This window comes from Mustela nivalis (assembly GCF_964662115.1).
Source record: "Mustela nivalis genome assembly, chromosome: 10".
Classification (NCBI taxonomy): domain Eukaryota; kingdom Metazoa; phylum Chordata; class Mammalia; order Carnivora; family Mustelidae; genus Mustela; species Mustela nivalis.
In genome coordinates this window covers 69,072,021-69,098,191 of record NC_139029.1, presented here as the reverse complement: position 1 = coordinate 69,098,191, position 26,171 = coordinate 69,072,021, and the positions used below count along the sequence as shown (strand labels likewise).

The 26,171-nt window shown below is 43.9% G+C and overlaps 1 long non-coding RNA gene across 1 annotated transcript; it reads left to right on the top strand.

The window, feature by feature from the left end:
* Positions 1-1,966: 1,966 nt before the first annotated feature.
* Positions 1,967-25,302, top strand: LOC309843049. Its single transcript, XR_014299923.1, has 3 exons — positions 1,967-2,026; positions 8,049-8,153; positions 25,223-25,302. It is a non-coding gene; the product is annotated as an uncharacterized lncRNA (long non-coding RNA).
* The last annotated feature ends 869 nt before the right edge of the window (positions 25,303-26,171 follow it).

Sequence of the window (26,171 nt, the reverse complement as noted above, 5' to 3'; positions counted from 1 at the left end):
GTAGGCAAGCACGTGGACTCTGGAACCCTACTGCCTAGGTATCTCAGCTTTTTCACTTGCTGGCTCCGCGACTCTGGGCTAGTTCCTCTTCAGACAATTCCACCTATCATAGGCTAACGGAGATTAAATAAGTTATGCCAAGCGTTTAACACGATGCTGGGGCACTCTGCATGTGTCTTTATTGTTGTGGATGGAACGCTGTTCAGCAATTTTAAATTAAGGACATGGTTAATGTAATAATACTGAAAAACATGTATGATGAAGGATTTGCTGATGGATTGGATATGATAGCGAGAGATGTGTCTTAAAGAGACTGTTAGGGTTTGGGTTTGAATTTCTTTTTCTTTTTTTTTCTTTCTTTCTTTTTTTTTTTTTTTTTAAAGATCAGCAGCTTTACTGAATGTTGAGAGGGGAGCTCCCCTCCTCTTGCAGTGCCAGCGGCCTGGGCCTCAGGGTCAGTCATCTGGGGCATCTGGCAGGCAGACCACAGGTCAAAGGTCAGAGGCCAGAGGCCGGAGTCCAGAGGTCAGAGTCCACCTACACCTGATGGGGCCCCAGAGTGGCGGCACATGTGGGAGCGTGGCTTTCACCTTCCTACCCCAAGGTGGGCTGTGAGCTGGGGACCGGGGCACCGCTGGGGGGTCCTCTCTCACTGGGAACCACAGACAGAGCCACAGGTGGCCAAAGCCAATGCTGACCTCCCAGCTATCACCCCATGAAGCCCTTGGGAGTTGGAGGGAGTAGGGGCAGGGAACGTATCTACAGCCACCAAAAGTAAAATTTCTTCTCTCTTAGATGGAGAAGTTGGTTGGAGCAGGAGGTTTGGAGGGGTGGGGGAAGGAATCAGGAATTCAGTTGTACTGTGACCTTCCACGTACAGACAAAACCAGGTGGAGATATCGGGAAGGCAGCTGGATAAACAAATCTGTCCGGGCAAGAGAGGTTAATCTGGGAGTCACAGTATATGAACGGCATTTAAAGCCATGGGGTTAGACTAAATCACATAGACAGTGAGTGTAGATAGAGATAATAAAAGGTCTAAGAACTGACTCCTGGGCATTTGCAGTGTTTGAGGTCAGAGAAGAGTCCATTAAGAAGACAGAAGGGACAGCCAATGATGCAGGAAGAGAACCAGCGAAGAACCAGAGTGATCCACTGTGTGAAATGCTGCAATGGGAGGCTTGAGAATTGACAATGATTTGGCCTTGGAGGTTTCGGTGGCCTTGACAAAGCTGTTTCACGGCAGTAGTGGGGACGAAGGCTTGACTGCAGGGGCTTTAAGGGACACTGGGAGGAAAGGACCAGGAACAAGTAAGGACTAGCTAGTTTTAAATTGTTGTTTTCTTTTCCTAAAAAGGGACCCACAGGTGGGAGAGTAGTTGGAGGGGTGTGTGCAGGAATGAGGGGCTTTTTTTTTTTTTAAGATTTTATTTATTTCTTTGACAGAGAGATCACAATAGGCAGAGAGGCAGGCAGAGAGAGAGGAGGAAGCAGGCTCCCCACCCAGCAGAGTGCCCAATGCGGGGCTCGATCCCAGGACCCTGAGATCATGATCTGAGCAGATGGTAGAGGCTTAACTCACTGAGCCACCCAGGTGCCCCGAGGGGCTTATTTTAAGATGGGAATTATTATAGCATGTAGTCACTGGTGGGAATGGTCCAGTAGAGAGGGATTAAGTGATGATTCAGGAAAGTCGTACTGATGATTGCTGGAAAGGGTGAGCTTCAGGGTTTAAGGGAGGATCTGGTCTGTCACAGCAACAGGGATGTTCCATTCACAGTAAGAGGAAAGAAAACAGGGTATGCATGCAGGGAGGCAGAGATGTGCCGATGTGGTATGCTCAGGGCTTTCCTCCTGTCTTATCAGTGAGTACCACAGACCAGACCGTTAGCAGAGGGTCATGATAAGGCAGGAGGAGTTCGGGAGTTGAGGGAGAAGAGGAAGTGAGAAGTCACGCCCAGGAGAGCGGGACAGCGAGTGGACGAGGAACTCAGTAGGGCTGCTGCACCAAGGCCCACCTAGTGAGGTGAGTGGGTACAGATTTAAGACCATTCAGAAAGTTTCTGTATTTCCCTCCAGCCTGTCTAGCTGCTTGGCTGCAGCCATGATGCAGACAGAGAGCTGAATTATCTGTCAAGTAACGTCTGGGCTCTGTCCCAACCAATTAAGTCAGAATTTCTAGGGTTTGGACCCAACCATGGTATATATCTGAAGGGATTGCCATGTGCAGTCAGGCTTCAGAACCATGGATTAAAGCAAGAAGGTGAAGGGAAGGTTCAGGGAAAAGCCTACGATCCAGGACACCCTGCTGGGAAAAATTCAGTGTCTGTTTAATTACTAAGTGGGGACTGAAATTTTAACTGAGCAAAGGAGCCCAAGAGAGGAAACTAACATTAAGTGAGTGCCTACTAGGGTTAGAAATTGTGCTGTGTGCTTCACATGCTTGGTCTGATATAAGATAATAATTAGGTAAAACTCTTAGAGGTAAGAATTTTTAACCTCTGCTTTTGCAGTAAAGAACCTGAAACTCAGAAAGGTGATGTGAGTGGCCTTTGGCAACCCGGCTAATAAGTAGTAAAGCCAGGACTTGGATCCGGACCAATTTGCTCTAAAGGTTTTGCTTAAGAGTTCATGAAAGATGTGAGACTACAGCTGTTGTGTTCAAGGAGGAAGTGGATTTTGATTTTGGACATGTAAGAGGGCTTCTCAGCCGGAGGGATCGTCAGAAAAAAGACCTGGAGGCAAGAAAGAACAGGACAAATATGAGGAATGTTCAGGGAGAAGGACGCCTCCTGTGGCCAGGTGTGTTGAGGTGAATAAGAGAACATATGATCCGACCAGCCAGCAAAATAGATGAGTCGGGGGAGTGGCTGTCCTCGGCGGCCAGATCGCCGGGCAGCCTGCCAAGGTACTTGGGGCTCAAGGAAGCTGCATTGCGGAACTGCTAAGCAAATGCTCCCTGCATTGTTTGTACAATTCATTATTTTTTAAAAAATGATAGCTGTTGGGCTCCATTGAGATAAAAGATGGCCTCTGAGTATAATCTCATTATCATCTGTCACCATGGCTGGGGAGCTTTATGTGTCCACAGAATCTCAGAATCTATATTTCTCTAGCTTTAATCTCAGGGTCGATATCCCAACACAACACTGCTCATAATAAATAGCTCGTAGTAAATGATAAAGTAGGCTACTGTGTTTTATTTTATTTGGCTTTCAAGCCAATCAATTTTATAGCTGTCTGTTTGAGTGCTGAAAAAAAATCTGGAGACAGCAAAGAATCCGATGAAAAAGTAGAACACGCTGACAAAATGAATCTTTATCTCCCCGGCTTCTCCCATGGAAAGAGGCCCTAGGTAGACTGTTGATTACGCATCTAATAAGGCGGCTACCCATGGAAATGATCCTTTTGATTGGTTTGCAGACGAGCTCTATTTTATGCCCCTTTGGCCAGTGATAAAGCTTCTCATATGCACTGGTACAATATATTCAGTAATGACATTGGTTTGCTTGCCTTCTGTCAGTGATTTTTTTTTTTTTTACTTTGAGAATATGGAAAATCATAATTCCTGAAATGATAGCAAAAGTGAGAGAGGGAAAGAGATGAAAAATAGAAATAGCATCTATCCTCAATAGAACTGCTGATTAAAAAACGGAATCTACTCTCTTTCTGCCTAGTATTCTTCCTGGAAATATATGTGGTTCATATAAGGTGGAAGGTGTCTTCCCTGTCCTGGGGTAAAAAGTCTACACTTTGGAGTTTTGGTTTTTTTTTTAATGTTACATGGGGAAAAGAAAAATATATATATAAATGATCTGGTCAAAAACTATGCCATGAATTTAACAACAAAGGCAACTTTCTAGGTGTAATTGCTATTCTTGTCTGTGTTTCAAGTTTCTGACCTAGGAAGTCTGTTTGGTTTGAGCCATTCTTCAGGACAGCAGGCATTCATTCATTCCCTGAGCAAACTTGACGTTAGACAGTACCTACCATGAGCCAGACAGTGTGCTCAGTATTGAGAAAAATCCCAAGGAAAATAAGATAGACCCTGAGTTCAAAACCGGCTTACACTAGCGACTAAGGGTCTTCCAGTAGTTATTCATGGGACGAGAAAGGGACTGATAGTCATAGGTTGCACCCGCTGTTCAGAATGCATGACCAAAGTTATGGCTATTCAGAGTGCGATTTGGATCGCCTTTGTCCAGCTTGTAGGGTATAGTATAAAGGTCATGATTGCTGTGGGATCAACAGAAATCTTCCTAAGAATCAGTGTCTGCGAGGGCATTTGCATGAGAAGTGTATATTTTATGTAGATTATGTGAATGAGTTGTAGGCATACTTTTAAAAAATCATCATGGCTACCCTGAGTGTATGTCTTGATTTTTATTACCTTTATTATTTTTTAATTACTAAAATTCATTTGATTCCCTTATGGAAGTCAATGCAGAAAGGTAAAAGATGTTTCGCGGGAGAGGAAGAGTCAGGGCTACAGCCGAGGTGACCCGAAGGGGCTCGCTGTCAGCACATGGAGGACATTCTCAGAGTTAGCTGCAGACTCTGGCACCATGGAGAACACAGCTCCTTGGCTTCCAAGGCCAAACATTCTCTTCATTGTCCCTTCTCAGTCTCTTTTGCTGGTTTTACTTTTCTGCTTCACGTTTTAATCCTGGTGGGGCCCCCACCAGGGACCACTGGTCTTGCTCTCTTTTCCTTCTACCTTCACTCTTGGTCACATCATCAAGTCACTCGGCTCTGAAGGCCATCTATATGCTGACCACCCTCAAATGTCTATCTCTACCCAGGACTTCTCTCTTTCTGTCTCTTTCAAACTCTAAACTCAGGTAGAAAAGTCCCCTTCAGTGTCTAGTGGTCATTCCTTCTCACCCCAAACTTGCTCTCCCCACAGCACTCCCCATCTCAGTTGACGGCAGTACAGTCCTTCAGGTTGCTCAGGTCAAAAATCTTAACATCTTCCCTCACCTCTCTTTTCCTCACCCCACATCCTATATATCAACAAATAGTGCTTTCCAGCATAAAAGAAAATCTGACCACTTCTCACCACTTTTAGTACTGTGTTCTGGTGTGAGCTACCTTTGTCTCTTGTCTGAATTCCTACATACCCTCTGATTGGTCTCCCTGCTTCTACCCTGCCCTCCTACTATTTATTCACACTGTGGCCAGAGTGATCCTTTTAAAATTCAGGTCCGATCCTGTCATCCCTCTGCTCTTGGCCTTGTGATGGTCTCCTATCTTACTAAAGGGGTGCCAGTGACCTTCATTGTCTAGGCCTGTCATCTCTCTACCTTTTCCCCTTCTACCCTCCCCCTCTCTCCCAGTACTCAAGTTACCCACTTGTCTTGCTTGTCCTTGAACGTGTCAGAGATGCCCCCAACTCAAGGCCTTTACACTGTTGCTTCCTCTGCCTGAAATGCTGTCTCACATGTATCTGTATAGGACTTATTCCCTCAGCCCCTTCAAGTCTTTACTCCAGTGTCCCCTTCTCCATGAGATCTGCCCTGACCATCCTATCTAGATTTCAACCTGTCCCACTCCTGGCACTCCCCTGTCCCCTTCCCCTGCTCCATTCTTTCTATAGTACTTTTCACCTTCTATAAACCTCCCTCAACCTCATCCCTCCATGAAACAGGGATGATTGCCTGTTTTATTCAGTCATCATCCCATGCACTTAGAACAGTGCCCAGCAAATACTAGGTGCTCAATAAATATTTGAATATAAAAATGAATGAATATATGATATGCAGGAAGGAACCTCCTTTTAAGGAACATTTCTACCTATACCAAATTTGTGTTCAAATAGTCCCTAAGGATCATTTCTTGGCCTTTTGGCTAAGATCAAGTGTAATATCTGTTCTTATCAGTTTAATATCTGATATGTCCTCTATCCAAGGACAATATATTAAATGGATTTTTGGAGTAGGGAGTTGGAATAGGAGCTTGCTCCTTCCACTCCACGCATCGACCTGGTATTGCAGTACCTCCAGGAATGGTGCACCCTCCCCACTAAAGTAATAAATAAAAGATTTGTTTAAGAAAAAAAAATAGTCCCTAAGGAAACATGGAAACACTCTTCTGAAATTCTAGTGTTCTAATCACTAACACTTTTTGTGTGCTTGTTATAAACTGGGCACTGAGAAAAGTACTGTATGTGCACCATCTCTCTTAGACCTCACAACCCAATCAAGTAACTTGGAATGATGTTACCAACACCTTATATACAGGCATACACCAGCTCAAAAAGACTAGCGAGTTTTCCCAAGCCACCAGCTTATACATAGAAGAGTTTCTTTACCACTCTACAATGCCATCTCCTTTAAGTAAAGACCTACTATTGAATTGGTTCACTGAGACTCATTTTTTCAACAGCTTGTTCAAAGTCCTAAGAGAATTCCTAACCAATCGTTTGCACCTGGCAATGGAATGACCTTAGAAGTATGAATGACTAGCCAGGCAGAACCATAAGAGAGATACAGAAATTCAATTGGATACTCTTTTAGTAACCCTAGATATTTCGATGATTTTAACTGATTGGAAGGATATGAAAAGAATCCAGGATTCTGTCAAGTACAAATACCTTTAGAGATAACCACATAATATATTTATATACGTTAAGAGTCAATAAATGAAAACCCTAATTGAGTAAAGTGTGTAGTCCAGGTAGGAGGAAGTTAATGTAGAAGTCTGTGAGGAGATAAATCCAGTAAGACAGAATGGGAACTCAGAGCTGTGAACTATGAGACAAGCTCATCTGAAAGGCACTGAGAGTGGTGCTGTAAACAGAACTAGGAAGTCAACCAGTGTTGCTGCCAGAAAGGCACTCAGCTACCACCTCTGGGCATTACCATGATTCACTGGAATGACAAGTCCCCTTGTAGGTAGAGAGGGTTGAACAGTGGTGGCTCGTGCCCCACCCCACCCCCCAAATATCTCCACATGCAAATCCCTGGGACCTGTATATATTCCCTTCTTTGGAAAAAGGATCTTTGCAGATGTAATAAAAGTAAAGATTTTGAAATAAGAGCAGTGGTCCGATGACAAATGTCCTTATAGGAGACAGAAAAGGAGGCACACAGACGAGGCAATGTGAGGCTAGAGGCAGAGACTGGAGTGATTTGGCTTCCACAAGCCAAGAAAGACAAGGAATGCCCAGAGCCACCCAAGCTGGAAGTGGTAAGGAGGGATGCTCCTCTCAGCCCTCCGGAGGGAGCAGGGCTTGACCAGCACCTTGATTTCAGACTTCCAGCCTCCAGACTGAGAGAGCAGAAACTTCTGTTGTTTCAAGCCACCTCATTTGTGGTCATTTGTCACATAGCCCTAGGGAGCCAGTACAGCACCTAAGTATCACTCAACACCAGGCTGCTTTAGGTTTCAGTATGGATGTGTTTAAGGAAATCAACCTGTTGTATATTAATATTATGTGTGAGGGAGACGCTTATATTTAGTGTTTCATGTACCTGTAATGTTTGAGACAATTTGACCTAATATTAAAATGAATAGGATTTAAACTCCAATTTATAATGTATGAATAATTGCTTTAGATTTTTAAGTTGTGCTTTTATTAAGTTTATATATACAGTATTGTAATATTTAAAAGGTTAGCCCTCCTTACAGGTTTGACTTACTAGTGTTCTTTGTTAGTTGAGTACTCGGGAAGTTATGTTAGTTCAATCAAAACATTGAAATAATAAAAAAACAGAATGCATTGAGTTATAAATGCAATTTAAAATGCTTGAAGGTATTAGCTTAGAAATAGGATCACATATTATTCAAAGGCCTTTACCATAGTTTAAGAATATGTAACAGGCTATATACATAATAGACAAGGAACAGTAAGATTTGATGCAGAACTTAAAAGCTTCAGGAAAAATTAGTTTTTTAATCTGTAACCTTAATAAATTGAATATTAATTTTTAAAAACAATGTTAACCTCTGAATCGTTTTTATTGCCTCAGAACCACTCAAGGGCACCAAAAAACTCACATTTAATAGAAGCAACATAAAAGAAACTTTCTAACTATGTCATCCTTCAGGAAGAGGGCCAGGGGAGGCAGTCAGCAGGAGTGAAATCAGCGTCTGGACAGTGTGAAGGTGATCTGTGCTCTGGTGGGAACAGCAGAAGGCCGTGAACTTCGCTGGTGGGTGCCTTTGTTCTGAGTCAAAGCGTTCCTTGGCACGCAGAGGAACATCAGGTCCAAAGGCCTCTGGTGACTGAACAGATAGCGTGAATTCCATCAAAGCTCCGCTCCGCTCATCCCTGCCTCTCCTTCCCAAGACGGTGCAGGGAGTGTGGCGTTCAGGCAAGCATTTGATGTTCTCTTTCTTTATTAGTTTAATTTGAGGAACCAACTCTGTCCCCTTGGAAAAAACCATAGAATGATCATTTTGAAATGGTAGCCACTAATGGTTTTAGCACTCAAATTCTTATTCACTGCTGCATGTGTCGCTGGTTTCCTTACATGTGGCTGCTGGTCCTAATTTCCATTTGCTTCCGCATTGGGCTGTTGGTCAGGTCCGAAGGGCAGAGCCCTTGGGCAGGTGCTTTCATGACCTGGAATACAGGGTGTTGATCTTCACGTTACTAGAATGAGAAGTCAGAATCATCACAGTGGACGACTGAAGACCTGTAATGGGGCAACCATAAAGAAACAGAAATGATTTTATATGAAGAAGATGAAAGGGGACTTGATAATGATCTTAAATTATAACCAGTTTTAAGGCGGTCGGTAGTTCTGGCCACTTTCACCTTATGTTGACTTCCAAGCTCCCGGGGTGCCCTAGGGGCTTGTAGAGAACAGTGGGGGAAGCAGGGTAGAGGGGAGGAGCATGTGGTTGGCACTGCCCTGCAGAGAGGCCTTCCCCAGTGCTGGATGCCGGTGCCGGTCTGACTCCAACTGCAGAAAGCATAGCACTCTTTCTCTGCTCTGGGCTCTACCTGCCAGTTCCGGAAAAATAGGAACCATTCCACTTGCTACCTCCCACTACCCTACGATGAGAACAAGAACACTGGTGTGCGGTGGGTTGAATCAGAAGGGTATTTTGTTTTTCCCTCCAAGGGGATTACCCAAAGCCCAGCAAACCAAGATTTTCATTATATTTCACTGGAGATTGTTCCCGAAGTTCTTTAAAGAAGTTCAGTGCCCAGGGGCGCCTGGGTGGCTCAGTGGGTTAAAGCCTCTGCCTTTGGCTCAGGTCATGATCCCAGAGTCCTGGGATCGAGCTCCGCATCGGGCTCTCTTCTCAGTAGGGAGCCTGCTTCCCTTCCTCTCTCTCTGCCTACCTCTCTGCCTACTTGTGAACTCTGTCTGTCAAATAAATAAATAAAAGTCTTAAAAAAAAAAAAAAAAAAAGAGTTCAGTGGCCAGCTCTGAGTGATGAAGGAGAGCACGCATGCACCTTCCCTGCAAAGTCTTCCCAGTGCCTCCTGGTGGCTCCCCAAGAAAGCTGGTTGTGCTGCCATCTTTCTTCCATTTATCTGACTAACCCCTTTGGGCACTTGCTGTCCTGGAGATATAAAAAGAAAAGTCTTAGTCTTGGACTTCAGGGAGCTTTTAGTATAGCGAAGAGAGAGAAAAAGAAACAGTCATCACGCAGTGTTATAAACACCAATGGAAGTGGGAGGGCGGCTGCGTCTCGTTATGCGCACGGTGTACCTCGCCACGCTGGGTGGGGGCGGGGTGCCTCCCCGGCAGCAGGCTGGTGAGTGCGCAGCCACGTGGGGCAGCTGTGGGAGGCCCAGAGGCAGATTGCAGGGGCAGCTCATCTGGGCTGATGAAGAAGAGCAAAAGGCGGACAGACTACAGCGCTTCCCACCCTGCCATCTCCTGCATTCACATCCCTCTGTGACCCCTTCCGACCACAGTGTGGCCAGACCTGCGACTTCACTTTAACTCTTATAAGTCAGCGAAGACAGAGGATGTCCCTTCTGAATTGTTACAGAAGATGGTAATGCCCCTCTAGCCGGGAGTGCCTCTCCTTTGCTGGCTTTGGAGAAGCAGGCGGCATGACCAGAGCCTCCCCGTGGAGAGGGGGACTGGCATGCCATGGTGGGGAGCTGCTGGCTGATGGCCAGCAAAAAACTGAGACCCCGAATCTGACAGCCACAGGAGCCAAACACTGTCGGGGACTACAGGAGTTTGCGGGTCTTCCGATGAGAAGCCAGCCCTTGCTGATGGCTCCACGGCAGGCTAGTGAGAGACCTGGCAACAGAGGATCCACTACCCCATGCCTGGACCCTGATTCCAGGGCTGTGAGAAAATGCATGGGTGTTGTTTAAAGCTGCTAATGGGGTAGTGATGTCGTTAAGCAGCAAGAGATAGCATCTCAGATCACATTCACACTGTTCCTATCACTTTGGAAAATCCTTGGAATGATGGATCATAAATGTCTGATTTCTCTCTCGAAGCCAGAGACCATGTCTTATTCCCAAGTTTCCCCATCTGTAAAATAGGATAACAATACTTAGGGTTGCAAGTTAGCTAATTTAAGCAATGTTCTTAACACTGCGCCTGCCTTAGTAAGTGCTCACTAAATCCTACCTCTAAATCTCCAAGACTTAGTACAGGACCTGGTGCATGCTTTATAAATGTTCAGTGCATGCATGGCTAGATGCAAGAACTGATGGAGAAGGCCACTGTGTCGGTGCCTTATGGCAATAGGGCAAGTATCAGAAGCTTGGCCATCATCCCTCAGGGTGAGCCGGAAGGAATCAAAGAGTTATGAGACAGGCGTCAGGGTGACTAAGCATACCAAGCCCGGAGCGGGCCCAGTAAAGGTGGCGCTGGTTAGGAGCTGCTTTGTGGTTCTGCCTACCGTGGACACCAGCTTCTCAACTGGAATAGATACGTGACTTTCAATCAGGAGTTCTTTTTTTTTCAGGTTTTATGAATCCACTTTTCATACTGAGAGCTGTAAACAGTTTACTCACCCATATACAAGGCGTATCTCGTTTTATGGTGCTTTGCTTTATGGCACTTTGCAGATACTGCTGGGGGTTTTTTGTTTACAAATTGAATGAAGGCTTGTGACAATGCTGTGTTGAGCAAGTCTACCAGCACTGTTTTTCCAACCACATTTGCTCACGTCATGAGTGCTTAGCGTCACATTTCAGGAATTCTCATGCTGTTTCCAACGTTTTCATCATTCTTTCTTTGTTATGGTGGTCTGTGATCAGTGACCATGACTCACCAAAAGCTCAGATGCTGGTTAGAGTTTTTGTTGTTGTTGTTGTTGTTTTAGCAAGAAAGTATTTTTTAATGAAGACATGCACATTGTTGTTCTAGACGTAATGCTATTGCACACTTAATAGATTATGGTAGACTGACTTGCTTTATTGCAATCTTTGCTTTATTGCTGGGGTCTGGAGCCAGACCTGCAAAATTTCTGAGTGTGCCTACACGAGAAATACAGGAGAATCAGCAGATTCTGCTGTGACTCTTTAATCCCTCCTTTCTATGGATCTGATAATAATCTTTACACTCCCCTTGTAACTTCTTTCATTTATTATGCATTCATGTATTCCACCCACAAACATGTATTGAGGACAACTCTGTGCCAGTCTTTGGGGAATACAGTGGCTCCCAGTCCTAGGGCTCATGAGTGTCACATCTGGTCAGAATCTCTTCTGTATGTGTTGAGCACCAACCCCCGCCCCAACTCTCCACACCTTGCTTTGTGTTGGGCTGGAATGTTCTACTCTTGTTTTGGGGGTCCTTAGAATTCTTTGCAGTCTGTACCCTTTACTTACGCACTTCCTTCAAGAAGAGTCTTTATATAGAGAGTCTTCATCAATCGAATTCTGGGGAAGGTTCTTCTCCCTCCAGTAAGCTTTCCCCATGGGACTAGGAAAGTGATTTTGCAACTAATAGCCTCTTTAATCCGGATGTTCTTTGTGATCTCTTTTCTGACATTTTCTCTGAGGAACTGGGGAGATAAGAAGGCCTTTTGATGGTTAAAAAAGCCTTTATACTTGGAACATGAACTTAAAGTGGGTCATGCATTGCATAATACCCCACACTTACAGACATAATGGAAGGAAGATGGTGGGATACCCTACCAAACTGTGGCGAACAGCTCTAGTTGTGGGATGGGGAGAAGTCATCACCAACAGGAGCACAGGGAGCAGTAAGGAGAGGGCCCAGCCACAGGAAATATGACGCATCCGCCAGTGGTCACAGGGGACCGGCACCTGACACCTCAGTTTCGCTGTTGCTGGTTTTTTAGCAAAAGCTGTAGATCCACCAAATAGAATTGTAAACAGGGGAAGACTTGCGTTCAAGTTGGTTGTCTGCTTTTTTAAAAAACAAACAACAAAATGTGCAGACAACTTATGAAACTACCACACAACCTAAGAAATGGTACGTTATAAATATCGTCACTGAGTAGGATTGTTGTATTTATCCCAAAACAAGCAACAGCAACAATAAAATATTCCCTATTAATTTTAAATTTCAGATAAACAGTAAGTAACTTTTAGTATAAGTATGTCCTGTGCCATATCTGGGATATAGTTACATTAAAAACATTATTCATATTTACATTTGAAGTTACCTGACCCCTCCCCATTTTTATCTGGCAATACTGTCTTGCCAATCACAGACCTATGGTGCCTCCCTGATAGATAAGCATTGTTTTTAAATTTGGTTTTATCATCCTTTTGCTATAGTTTATATTTTACCATATATATATATATATATATCCCTAAACAAAATATGGCTTTCCTTATTTTCCAAGTTTATTAAAATATCATATTTCATGTATTCCTTTCCTCTCAACATTCCATTTCTGAAATTCAGTTATATAGCTCATTCATTTTTACTGTTATAGTCATTTTATGAATATACCTCAATTGATTTGTCTTTTCTCCTGTTGAGTTGTGTTCCATTTTTTGTTAATAGAAACAGTGCTGCCTCAGACATATCTCCTGGTGCTCATGTGGAGAAGTTCTTCTAAGAATATTCCTGGGAGTCATAGGAGACATGCTGTCTCAGCTACACTAGACATGTCAGAAGTGATTTCCAAAGTGATTGTATCACCCATTGCAAGTGTGTAGGAGACCTCATTGTACTGCTTAAAATGGTCAGGTTTTATATTTGTACCCATTGGTAGGTGTCTAAATATCTCGTTGTCATTTCATTTTGCTTTTCCTGATTACTAATGAAATTAAGGTACATTTTGTATATTGATTGGCCATTCATGTTTCCTCTTCTGTGAAAAGCTTTTCATTCTTATTGCTCATTTTCTATTGGGTTCTTTTTGTTTTCTTACTGATTTTTAGGTGTTCTTCATGGATTCTATATACTAATTTTTAGTTAATGATGTGCATGACTAATATGCCTTCTCAGGTTTTGGCTTGTCTTTTTACTCTCTTTACAGTGTCTTTTGAAAAAAAGAAATTCATAATTTGAATTTCTGTAATTTATCAATCTTTTCCTTATGGTTTGTATTTTCTGGGTCTTATTTAGAAAATACTTCCTTACCAAAAGTCAAAACTATTTTTCTATGTTGACACATAAAATTTTTACAGTTTTTCTTTTTCACATTTAAATCTTCGTTTCAGCTGGACTTTATTTTGTATATGATGCAAGGGAGGAATCCAATATCATTTTTATCCAATATGGATAAACTCTTGTTCGCACACTATTGAACAGTTCACTTCCTGCCATCCCTTCTACATCTGCCAGCTATTCTAGAGTGCCAGCAGATCAGCATCAGATGTTTATAAGATCCATATTTGGGCTCACCATTCTTTCCTTTGGTCTATTTGTCTGTTCCTGTGCCAATATCATATTGCTTTATTTAAATAGATTTAGCAATCTTGATATTTGACAGGGCCACCTCATCTTACACACACACACACACACACCCCTTGTTCTTATTCCTCAAGAGTATCTGAGTATCTTGACTATTCCGTGGCCTTTGCTCTTCCAGGTAAATTTTGGAACCAGATTAATAAGGCCTATGACCAACCATTGAGAAACTGATTTTAATTGCATTGAATTTGGGGAGAGTCGACATAATCATATTGAGTCTCTCTACCCATGAACATGCTATACCTGTTTGTTAGTTTTGGTCTTCTTTACTGTTTTTCAATAAAGTTTTTCTCCATAAAGGTCTTGCCTTTATTTTATTATAGTTTTGATTCTATTGTAATGGTATCTTTAAAAAGTTCTGTTACTATGAATTTTATGGCTGCTGTATGGAAATGCAATTGGTTTTGTATACTTAGCCACTTCGCTAAATTATCTTCTCAATTCTAATAATTCAACTATAGATTCTATTGAATATTCTCTTCAGGCATCATATCAATCTGCTAATAATGATTATTTTATTCCTTCTTTTCCAATTTGCATACCTTTTATTTCTTTTTTACATTTTGCCCGTGCAATTAGAATAATGTTGACTATAACAATGACATTAGGCATCCTCAGCTTGTTCCTGATTTTAAAAGGAAGGCTTGTAAGTTTTACCGGGAAGAATGGTATTTGCCATAAGTGGGGTCTTTTTGGCTTTTATCTTGTTGAAATTTACCTCCTTAATTATAATCTTCAGAATTTCTGTCACAATTTACTCAGATGGTTTTTCTGCATCTACTGAGATCATCAAATGGTTTTTTCTTCATCCAATCTGTTAATGCAATGAATTAAATTAATCATCTTTATAATGTTAGCCCAACATTGCATTCCCAGGATAAATCCAATTTAGTATGATGGGTTATCTTTTTCATACTCTGCTGGATTGGTAATTGTTTAGAATAGTTTGAGGGTTTTTTTGTGTGTGTGTTTTTGTTTGTTTGTTTTTGCAATTTGCTTATGAATAAGATTAACCTGTAATTCTCCTTTCTAGTTCTGTTTTGATTTTAGGATCAGAGTTATATTAGTCTCACAAGATGAACTGGAAGAATTTAAGATTGCTACAAGAAGATGTTCAATCAAGTTCCAATTGGCATATCAAGATTCAAGATATAAACTTCCAAAGTGAGATGATAGGCCAAGATAGTCTTTTCAGAAGACAGATCCAGGAATCAGTTCCTTGACATTAACAACACCTCATCCTTTCAAGCGTGTCAATAGCTTGACAGAGGGAGGGTGATGGAAATTTTGAAAGACGATTTCTTTGGCAAACATGGCTGCTCAAGCCAAGGAGGGATTCAGTGGTTCCCCTAGGAACTAGGGGAGGCCTAGTGGACTTGTGTCTGGCTCTTATCTGAAACACAAAAGGCAACAACAGGGCTGACTAGCTGCTTTGGTGACGGAGTGAAAGAAAGGCGCTCCTGGGCTTGAGTCAGTCTGCATTCCCCAAATTTGCCTGGGCAAGGAATCCACGAGTGTTCCTTTGGCTCAGTTACAGCCAGATGCACACAAAAGAGCTGGCACGGGGTCATCTTATATTGTCTCAAATAAAGTTGGCTCAGTTGGAGAGGTAAACAGGTTTCATTAGCGGAGAAGCTGGACACTGCTTATTTGGCCATTAAATGGAGGTTAATAAGCAACTCCCAGAATACAGTGCATTCATTTAGATCAAAGGAAATCAGCGGTGATGGGGTAAGAAAATAGGTTTGCCAAAGTTCACATGAAAGCCCTCCATGAGAAAGAATCAGCTTCAAATACCCAGCAGGTCCAGAGAGAGCAAAGCATTCTAATCACAGAACTAGTTAAGTAAAGGCTTTCTGTTTCCTTCCTTCTCAATCTCCCCAAGCTGGAGAGGACCAGAAAAGCGGTGAGTGAATGGGGGTCTGACATTTATTAAAAGTCCACCTTTTTTTCCTCTGCTCTGTAATGCTAGGGCCACCCTCCTGAAAACCACATGCCTGATTTGCCAGCCCTTCCCTGTTGGGCTCTGGCAGTCAAGGAGCTGGACGGGGACTGGGAGGCTGCAGGAGTGGAAGGGGTGTGCTCCTCCCTTCTTCCTTCCTGCCTGGTCCCTGTGAGTGTCCCGCTAGCCCAGCTTCTTCACCCCATCAGAGACGATTCCTTCCACAGCAGCAGCCAGTCCCATTTACAGTTTCAACAAGACTTGTAAGGCCAGACTCCTCACATTCACCCCTTTATCCTAAGACAGGACTACATCCTCTTCAGACTTTGGGTCCAGCCTCATAAGCTCCCTCCTCTGAGCTCAGGCACTTCAGTATCCAGAGTTTCAACTCTGTAGGGTCCTTTGCCTGTGGTTTGAAGTTTCAAGAATTTTAACATCTTTCTTTTATTCCCTCACCCCGGGGAATGGTAGCTTCAGCTTGAAATTGCTGCACTTATGATACTTTAGAATTTTTTTCTTGTCTCATTAGTCTCATCTGGTTAGTGACTTCAATTTAATTAATGATTTTTCACATTAATTTTGTTCTCGAATCACTAGCATAATATCAATTTCTTGACTGACCCCTGACTTATAGATGGGACAGTGGTGGGGGTGGGATGGGGGTTGGGGAGTGATTGGAAAGGTACGAGAGAAAAAGAGAAGAGGCTGACTCCGTTTCTTTTCCCCAAAACAGCTGGTCAGTGTGCCATAGCCCCGAGCTGGGGAAAGAGAAGCCTTAACTTTTAAACTGAAAGCCTATCTTCTATTGTAAGAAGATATTTTAAGTGACTAATTTGAGTTTGGGTTTATGACTGCAGGATAACACAGGCATTTCTGTTACTCCATAATAACCTTAAAAGTCAAGGGGCTTGCCTGAGTTTTCATCCAACGGCAGAGAAAGGGTTACCTTCACTGAGAAGATTTAAAGGGATAGTAGGAGACAGCAGCGTAGTAACGGTCTTGATTACATCCCATGAATCCTGCTTATTTAGAATACTGGTTATAATCTGAGGCTGTAATTGAAATATCTCCTAGATCGCTTCTCGGCCTTTTGGCTAAGATCAAGTGAAATATAGCTCCTAGAACTCCTAAATAAAACCCTCAAAGCATAGGATTTCTTTCATAGGAAGATTTTTACTGCTGATAATCCTGGCTCTCTATTTCTTTTTTAGTCAGTTTTGGTAAATATATTTTTCTAGGATTTTTTCCATTTAAAATGTAAGTTCCCCAGTTATCTTTCTATAAGAGACCAACCCTAAAGGCCCTCATTGGCAACCCTGTCAGGACCCCTGTCACTCTTGAGAGCTTTCCCTGTATCTTCACTTAATAAACTTCTATCACTTTACTCAATAAATAAATAAATAAAATGTACATTTTCAAACTTATTGGCACAAGATTTTTCCATCTTGTATTTCTGTTATATTTGCGATCTTTTGTATTCTTTTTTATTCCTAATATCATGTGTGTCTTCTATTTTTTAGATTTTCTTATTCAGTCTTAGGGGTTCATCTCTTCAGAGACCCAGTCTTTGGCTTTGATGATCATCATTATTATCTCTGATATCTGTTTCTTTAAGGTTGTTATTTCCTTCTTTTTACTTTCTTTGGGAATATTCTGTTGCTTTTTTCCCCTCCCTTCTTACATTTGGTAGCCCTCTTATTCATTTTAAACTTTTCTTCGTTGTCCAAAGAAATATTGAAAGCTGGGCATTTTCCTTTATGGGCACTTTGGACAACTCTTCATCCTTCTCTGTTGCAGCTTATTTCCTCTTGATCTGAATGAGTTCACCACATACCATAAATGAGTGTAGGGTCATGCAGTTCTCATTTTTCATACTTTATGATTTCTTTTAGTTGATATGCTTTTTTATTTTTAAGCTCTTCATTGAAGCATAATATAGAAAATGTAAACATATATACATAAAACAAAGAAAAATGCACGTCATAAGTGTATGGCTTGAAAAAGTTTCACAAACTGTACACACCCGTGTATCCATAGATGAGGCTTTAAACCCAGAGTTATAATGAGCACTCTTTTTCATTGAGGTGGAAATTCATATAAAGTTTACCAGATTGAGGTGTACAATTCATAGAAGATTAACCAGATGGAAGTGCACTCACAGTGTTGTACAACCATCACCTCTGTCTAGTTCCAGCACATTCTCATTGCCTCCAGAGAAAGCCGCAGACCCATTACGAAGTCACACCCCCTTCCTCTCTCCTTCCAACCCCCCCACAACCACAATCTGCTTTCTGTCTCCGGATTTTAATTGTACTCTGAAATTTCTAAATGTATAGAGGTTTCAAGGTATAAGTTTTACTGATTTCTAACTTAATTGTGATGCAGTCTTATATACTGATTCTTTGAAATTTGTTGAGATTGGATATTCGCTTTATGTCCTAATTCATCATCAGTTTTCATAAATGTAAAATGTCATCTGGGAAAGAAAGCATATTCTCCAGTTGGTTGAGCGCAGTGCTCCATATAAGTCCTTCACAGCAAACTTGTTAATCATGTTGTTCAAAATCTTTATAACTTTACTGAATATTTTTGGCTATTTCATCTATCAGTTACTAAGAAATATGTGTTAAATCACTCACTCTAATCAGGGACTTGTCAATTACTCCTTGAAGTACTGTCAGTTCTTGCTTTCATGATAGACTTTTCAGATAACACAGAGAGGCACTAATCAAAGCAAAAACTTCAAATGTGCTACATTTGCAAAAAGGCTATCAGCTGCCTCAATCTTTTCTGCCATATTAACCCAATTTGGTCAAAGTCTTCCCAGAACAAGGTAGCCCTACTGTCTCGTCTCCCGCCCCCTCTTTTCCTTCCTTCCATTCTAGAAATGCATATATTTAAAATCAAAAGAATGGTCAAAGATGATGTTGAATAAAAAATACTGTAGATCCTTGGGATTTCCTCATTTCATTTCAGCAATAGAGTGACAAATATCAGCAAATTATTGTTTCACTAACCACCGCACAAACTCATGGCTTGCCGTCGCACACAAGGGTCTGTGTGCAGCAAAGGCAGTGTTCGATCAGGAGTGGTGTGGGCACTGTTGGCATCCCCTGTCTGTGTATTCTCCAGGGTTGTGCTGCCCCTTTATCAGGCAGCAAATGATGAATACTGAGTCAGTCTACACTGGGGGATGCCTCTGTCATCGCACAGCTGAATTCACTCTGTTTCTTTGCTACCTTAGGACAGGAGAAAGCACACATAATGAATGAATCGTTGGGCTGGGTCCAGCCTCTTTATTCCTCATTACCTTCGACACAGAATACAATTGCTAATTGAAATAATTACTGTCTTCACCTGGTAGCAGCAGTCTATTTTGCTTATAAGACAAGCGGACTAAAAAAAAAAAAAAAAGACAAGCGGACTGATGTGCTTTGAAAAAGCAGCAAAACCTCTTTCGCTGAGCTTGGATTCATTTCCCTTAGCAGATGATTTCAATAACTTCACATCATTTTTCATCTGGCAAGTCAAGGGAAGCCAAGTTTTGGGAGAAATAAAGCTTGTTTCTTGGAGTGGAACAATGCCAGGGAAGGGGAAACAACTTCATTTTCCACACAGACATGTGGGCCTTCTAGTTTTTGCACGGAGAGCTGCCTGGATTTGCTCAAATCAACTTGTGGTGCTCATACTAATTGGTTGTTTGAAATGGGCTGGCCAGCTGGCAGCTGTCTGGGACGCTCAAATGGCCCTGGGGGTGCTGATTCATTTCTCTCCCTCAGACTGAATGGCCTATTATTTGAAAGTGAGGATAGAGCCAGCCCGGTTTGCCCCAGCTTGCTGCGGGTGACCTAGGAAGCAGGCCGCTTCTCCGGGGTTTCTCCTGAACTCGGAAGAAGTCGTTTTGCACCTTAGGACAATAAACCGGTGCCACATCTGGTGCCCTTGAACCTCAAGGTCAAAGACGAATCAGATTCCTCAAGGAATCTGCCGGGACAGTGTATAGTGTGAGGAACAGATGCAGTGATACCCTGATGTATGTGAACCGGTCCGCTGGAGGAGTTTCCAGTATTTTCGATTTGTTCCTCCCCCGCCCCAGGATTAACCTCCTCCTACTCATTTTCCGGGACTGAGAAGCAGTGGCAAAGGAGCAGGTGAGGCCAGCTCGCGTGGTAATTAACACTTTCATATGCATTTACACAGCCACCGGCATCCAGCCAATCAATGAATGCATCTAGATATAGTTACTGCACGTCGGCTATGTGCAAGGAAGGTGCTAGATGCTGTGAGGGAAAGAAAATAGAAATCTAAGAAGACCACAGTCCTCAGACTCCTTTTAGTCTAATTAGGGAGTCCAGATACAAACACAAAACATTAAAGAACAACACAAGGGTTCAGAGAGACCAAAGTCATCTACATCAAGGCAATGCCGAACTCATTCCTCTCCTCCAGAGGAGGGAAGGACTAGAATCCTCAACAGAACTACCTAATAGTGATGAACATAAGCAACATTCCTGAGGGCTTCCTGTAGGTCGAGCATTTGTAAGCACTTGACCCATTATTTTGCTTCACTTTTAGAACAATCATTAAAATGTAGCAGAAATCTTTTTTTTTTTTTAAGATTTTATTTATTTATTTGGCAGAGAGAGATCACAAGTAGGCAGAGAGAGAGAAGGAAGCAGGCTCCCTGCTGAGTAAAGAGCCCGATGCGGGGCTCCATCCCAGGACCCTGAGATCATGACCTGAGCTGAAGGCAGAGGTTCTAACCCACTGAGCCACCCAGGCGCCCGTAAAATGTAGCAGAAATCTTAAAGAGTGAAACATGATTCAGGTTTAACACAAGATGTGGCAATAAACACTTTGAACTTCCGCCTTGGCCTGGTTTGTGTCAAAGCCTGGGACTAAGATTCTTCTTTATCTTATAACATGACACATGTTGCGTACGAGAAGCTGATTCAAGTCTAGGCCATGATTGTGACATAGACCTGTAAGTGTACAAATAGGAGCATGTACTCTGATGTGCTGGGGCATGTTCCCACTTGGGACACTGCATTGTAGGGGGTTGAGGGCGGGTGGCAGCAACAAACCCTTGTGAACAGGAAAGTTTCATGGAAGAGAAAGCATTTCAAGTCAAGTCAAAAGCTCTGTTTATAGATTAGGAACTAAGACAGAGGTTGAAACTTTCACCCTATAAACTTTCAACCCGGTATCTGAAGATTAGATATCCATTATCAAATTAGTATTTTTTAAAGATTTGTTTATTTGAGAGCATGAGCAAGAGGTGGGGGGTGCAGGGCTGGGGCAGAGGGAGAGGCGGAAGCTGACTCCCTGATGAGCAGGGAGCCCAATGGGATGCGACTCGAGGCTCCATCCCTGGATCCTGGGACCATGACCTGAGCCGAAGACAGACCTTTAACCAACTGAGCCACCCAGGAGCCCTCCTCACCATTATCATATTAGTTCAACAGAGGAGCAACTTGGATCTGATATGGCTCATTTATACTCCTTGGAAGGCCAGAGTATAAAACTGTGATCTTTAGAGCTTGACTGGCTGGTGTTCTCAAGAGGCTTCCTCTGGGGTGGTACAGTGAGGAGCAAATAAGCCATAAACCTGAGCACATCACCCGTGTGCTTCAGACTCGTGTCCTCAAAGGTCAAGTCAGGCCCCAGCTCCTCCAGGAAGGCAGGATTCAGTTCCATGCTCTCCTCTGTGCTTCCATTTATTTTGGTTGTATTTCTGGGTGTGACTTAATCCCTAGACTCTATGTTCCCTAAGGGTAGAGATGTGTCTTACCCATTTTGTATCCCTGGCACTTCGCATAGAGCTTGGCACATAGTAGGTGCTCAATCCTACATTGAACTGAACTGAGGAGGAAAAGTGGGTTGGGATCCCATTTGGGGGTTTTGTCGTCAGGGTCCCCTGGGAGAGCGGGGGTAGGGTCGCGTGGGGCCATACATGTGTCAAGCGACTGCATGTTTGCTTCCCCCCCGGGAGGAGTGTGGTGTGTCACAGATTGTGGCCACCTCTGCCTTCTGTGGGCTAACCTCCATGCTCACTGGAGCCATGCCCTACTGGACAGAGGGTGGGTAGACCCAGCCCCCCCCTCCCCTGCAGTGGGGGAGGGTAAAAATGAGCATAGGTGTTACTGACTGAAGTGGATCACACATGAGGATGGGGAAAGAAAGAAGGAGGGAGTCACAGTGCAAGACGCTGTGGTGGGTGACCACCTGTACAGTAATTATCATCAGGAAGCCAGGTGTGGAAAACTAGAGGGACAGAAGCCCCGAGAACCTGCAGCCCACACGCTGCTAGCAGTTACTAAGAATCACAATGAGAGTAATAAACACTCACAGGGGTGTCGCTCTAAGCTCATTTATTTAATGGGAATAGCCAGGGAAGAAGAGGTCCAGGTCCATGAAAGGGGTCCACGGAAACCTTCTCACTTCTGCACCGTTTCAAACATCTCCTCAGGGGAGATCAAGGTTAGAGTGAAGGGGGTGCATGCAACCCTGAGGTTGGCCTCGAAGAATTAGAGAAGCCACTGACCTGTGCCCCCAGCCTGACCTAGCAGCCAAGCCTCCAACGAGCAGGGGCTTGGGGACGCTCTGGGCTGCACATCCCCAGGAGCTCAGGGCGCCCTGCCAGGCCCTGGCCCCCTGGAATCTGCCTGTCAGGATTAAGCACCCTGCTGGGGAGAGTATCATACAGATAGAGCGTGGCATCTTTAAACATTGTGCAAGAGCAGAGGGACAACAAGGTCCAAACGATAATATTTTGAAAAGCCACAGGGAGCCTCTGCCGCTGTTGAGTTAGAATTGCTCCTCTTTCATGTGATTAAAGAAGCCCTTGTGGGGGTTTTTTTCTTCTCCTTAGAGACAGGAGCAGGGCGTCCCCCCTCCTACGACGGCGCTGAATGATTTCTAAGGTTTCTAAGTACACCGCATTTACATTTACTACTCGCTGGTTCTCTAAATGAAAGGCAGCCTGAAACACATTAATGAGCCTTCTGATTACTGCAGCCCTTGAGAAATTAATTAACGACAATGCAGCACACACTTAACATCCCTCCCACTCTCTGTGACTGGAAAGGCACGGAGTGTCGCTTCGTCCCCACCCGCCCGAGAGTCACCGCGTCTCTTCAGCTGAGGAGCTGCTTCTCCCAGGGAAACCCAGTCCCTGGATAGTTAAGTGGCAGCATCTCTCTCATGCCCTGGAATCCCCCCGCCCCCAAACCTGGTCCCTTCCTCATACTCCTTATACTAATAACCAACACTTAAATGTTGCTTAATTTGCCAGGGACTGTGTGTGTGTGTGTGTGTGTGTGTGTGTACACATTTACTTATTAAATTTCATGACAATCCTGGGGTAGGGGTTACTATTATCCATCCGACATTTTTCATCTTTAATCTTTACGTGCATGTCTTTCACGAAGGGTGAACTAAAGGTTCCAAGATGGCAGGTAAGTTAAGTCCCTTAAGGTCACACCGCTAGTAAGCGGCAGCATGATCTAAACTCAAAGGGATTGGCTCAAAATCCATCCCTTTAGCACTAATCATATCTGCAGCTACCCAGAGGTGTATTTGTATTTGGGGTTCCTTTGGGGCTTCTTAAACCCAATATGCGTATATGGAGATGGTTTCACAGTTGACTTCACTCTCTGTGCTATTTCTCCCTGAAGGGATATCCTTCATTGACCTTGATTTGCCTCCCCAGGTCAGCAGAAGAACCAACACACAGAGCTACCATTTGGGCCTGGGTAACTTCCAGAGCGATTTCATAGCCTCCAGGCTTCTCACATCTAGGAGACAGGAACTGAGCTCTGCACCCAGGCTCTACGTTTGTTAATGTGTTTCCTCTTCTTTTCTGGGGAAGGACAAAGGAGGTCTTTACAAGACGCATATTCTCTTGTCAATGCTGAAAAGACTGGAAAGAAGTTGGCATGATTATTCCCGTTTTGGAGATGAGGACTGGGAGGCTCCAAGAGGAGTATTAACTAATCTGCTGAGAATCATGTAGGGTTTTTTTTGTTGTTGTTTTGGTTTCTGGTTTGTTTTTTTCTTTTTTCTTTTTTCTTTCTTTTTTTTGTCTGACTCTCTAAAATTTCAAAGCTACTGATTTCAAATTGCTGTCCATTCTACCTAACTGCACTGCGTGCCTATGGTTCTGCTGGATCAACCATTCACCGAAATGGCTATCCTTTTATAATCACTTCTGATTTCAGGCTACCATAAGAATGAAACAGCCTTACACATGAGGGTCCCACACGTCAGGCTCTTGAAAGAGGTGTGCAACTTTGGGGCGCCTCTAAGACGCCCTGAAAGAAAACTAATCAGAATGACATTCATGGGCATCCTGATAGCAACCACCTTTAGCTTGTAAGAGAAGCAGCAAAGACTCAGAAGGCCACCCAAAAAAGCAATTTTGGTTGAACAGTATACTTAATTAAGATTTTATTAATTTGGCCACCTGGGTGGCTCAATCGTTGAGCATCTGCTTTCAGAGCAGGTCATGATCCTGGAGTCCTGGGATCGAGCCCTGCATCGGGCTCCCTGCTCAGCAGGAGGAAGCCAGCTTCTCCCTCTCCCACTTCCCCTGCTTGTATTCCTTCTCTCGCTGTCTTTCTCTGTCAGATAAATAATTTTATTTATTTGAGAGAGAGATAGCACAATTTGGGGGTGGGGGGCAGAGGGAGAGGGAGAAGTAGATTCCCTATTGATCAGTGAACCCGATGTAGGGCTCGATCCCAGGACTCCAGGTTCATGACCTGAGCCAAAGGCAGATGCTTAACTGACTGAGCCACCCAGGTGCCCTGAACAATATTTCTAAGTAAGAGAGAAAACAATCATGTAAGAATGCAGTTTGGATGTGAGCAAAGCACCTTCCAGGCAACATACAGCTTCAAAAACATTCTTTCCTCCACACTGAGCCCTGAGGGTCTGGGGGTACCCTTCAATACAGCAGCATGGAACATGAGCTCTTAGAGGTTAGGGATGTGAGTGTTTGGACTGAGACTAGACCCAAACTCCAGCCTCAATGTCGTGTCCTAAGTATGTGAGCTGAGGCCAATTAGGTCATCTTCGGTCACTGCTTCACCACCTGTAAAATGGGAGAATCATTGTACCCATGTCAAAGGACGCTTGTGACCACTAATTGAAATGGTGCATATAAGAAGCGCACGAGGTATACAAAGTGCCTAATTACATGCGTGGTAAGCACTTCGTAACAGCAGCTGTGTTCAGTGTCCACCGCGCCCTTTGCCAGATTCTGCCTTCTACTGAGCACTTGCTGTTCTCTCTGACACGCTCTCCATTCAGGACTCCCTGCTCTAAGGCCTCCCCACCCAGAGCCGCTCAGATCCTCCCTCCTTGCTTTATGCTCTCGGTGCCACAGATCACGGACAGATGCTGTATTCTCCACTAACATGTTTATCTGTCCCTTGTCTGTCTCTTCCATAAGAACGCCGGCCCCACGATGACGGCAACTGGGTTCACTACTGACGTCCCTCTGCTGAGAGCAGCGTCTCCCATCTGGAGGGGACCAAGGGTGTGATGAAGGCAGGTGAGTACAACGCAGCTCTTCTGAATCCTTAGTGATTCTATACTATGGTGCAACCTAAAACCGGACGTCAGGCCCTGGAGCGGTGGTATATATAGGGGACCAGCCTCCAGCAGAATGCCTGAGAAAGCCTGGCCCACGGAGGTGCTGAGGTGTGCTCCAGTGAGCCCCGCAGGCCTGAAGTGTGAAGCAATCACCGGGGCAGGCTGGAGGGGATCCGGACTGGCTCAGCTGTTCTCTTTGCTGGGAGAGGAGAGTTATAGCCGGGAGTGACTGCCCTGGGAGATCCCCTCCCTGGTTTGCATCCTGTCCTTCTCCCAACCCCCCCTCCCTCCCGGAATCCTTCCTGGCTGCTGCAACGCCCTCCAGGACAAAAGCATGTCTTAAAAGTAACCTGTGGCAACAGGTAATTTGCTGCTTTTAAACTCACGGGTTATTTTTTAATGGCAGCACGTGGCTCAGATCCCGTGATTTTCAATAAGCAAAAAGCAAAAGTGGGTTCTGCTCCTGGCTCTACCTGGATGTGGCTGGGGGGCAGCGACCTGTGCTCCTGATTTTAGGGTTTCATGGCTGGCACTGGCACTGGCACTGGCACTGGCGGGGAGAGGTAAGAGTGGCCTCCCTCCAGCTGCCGTCTGGGGAAGACCAGAGGAACCGAGGGCCCACGAGCATTAAACTTGAGTTTTCCCCCTCCCACTAAATCCAGGTGAGAGCAAACTGGACCTAACAAGGCACCTCAGAACCACTAGTGGAGACGAACTGAGAGCCTCCTCAAAAGGGCATGGAGGTTTCCTAAAGCGCAAGGCTTGTAAAGTCTAAGCACTTTAATTTACAATAAATACATTGTAAA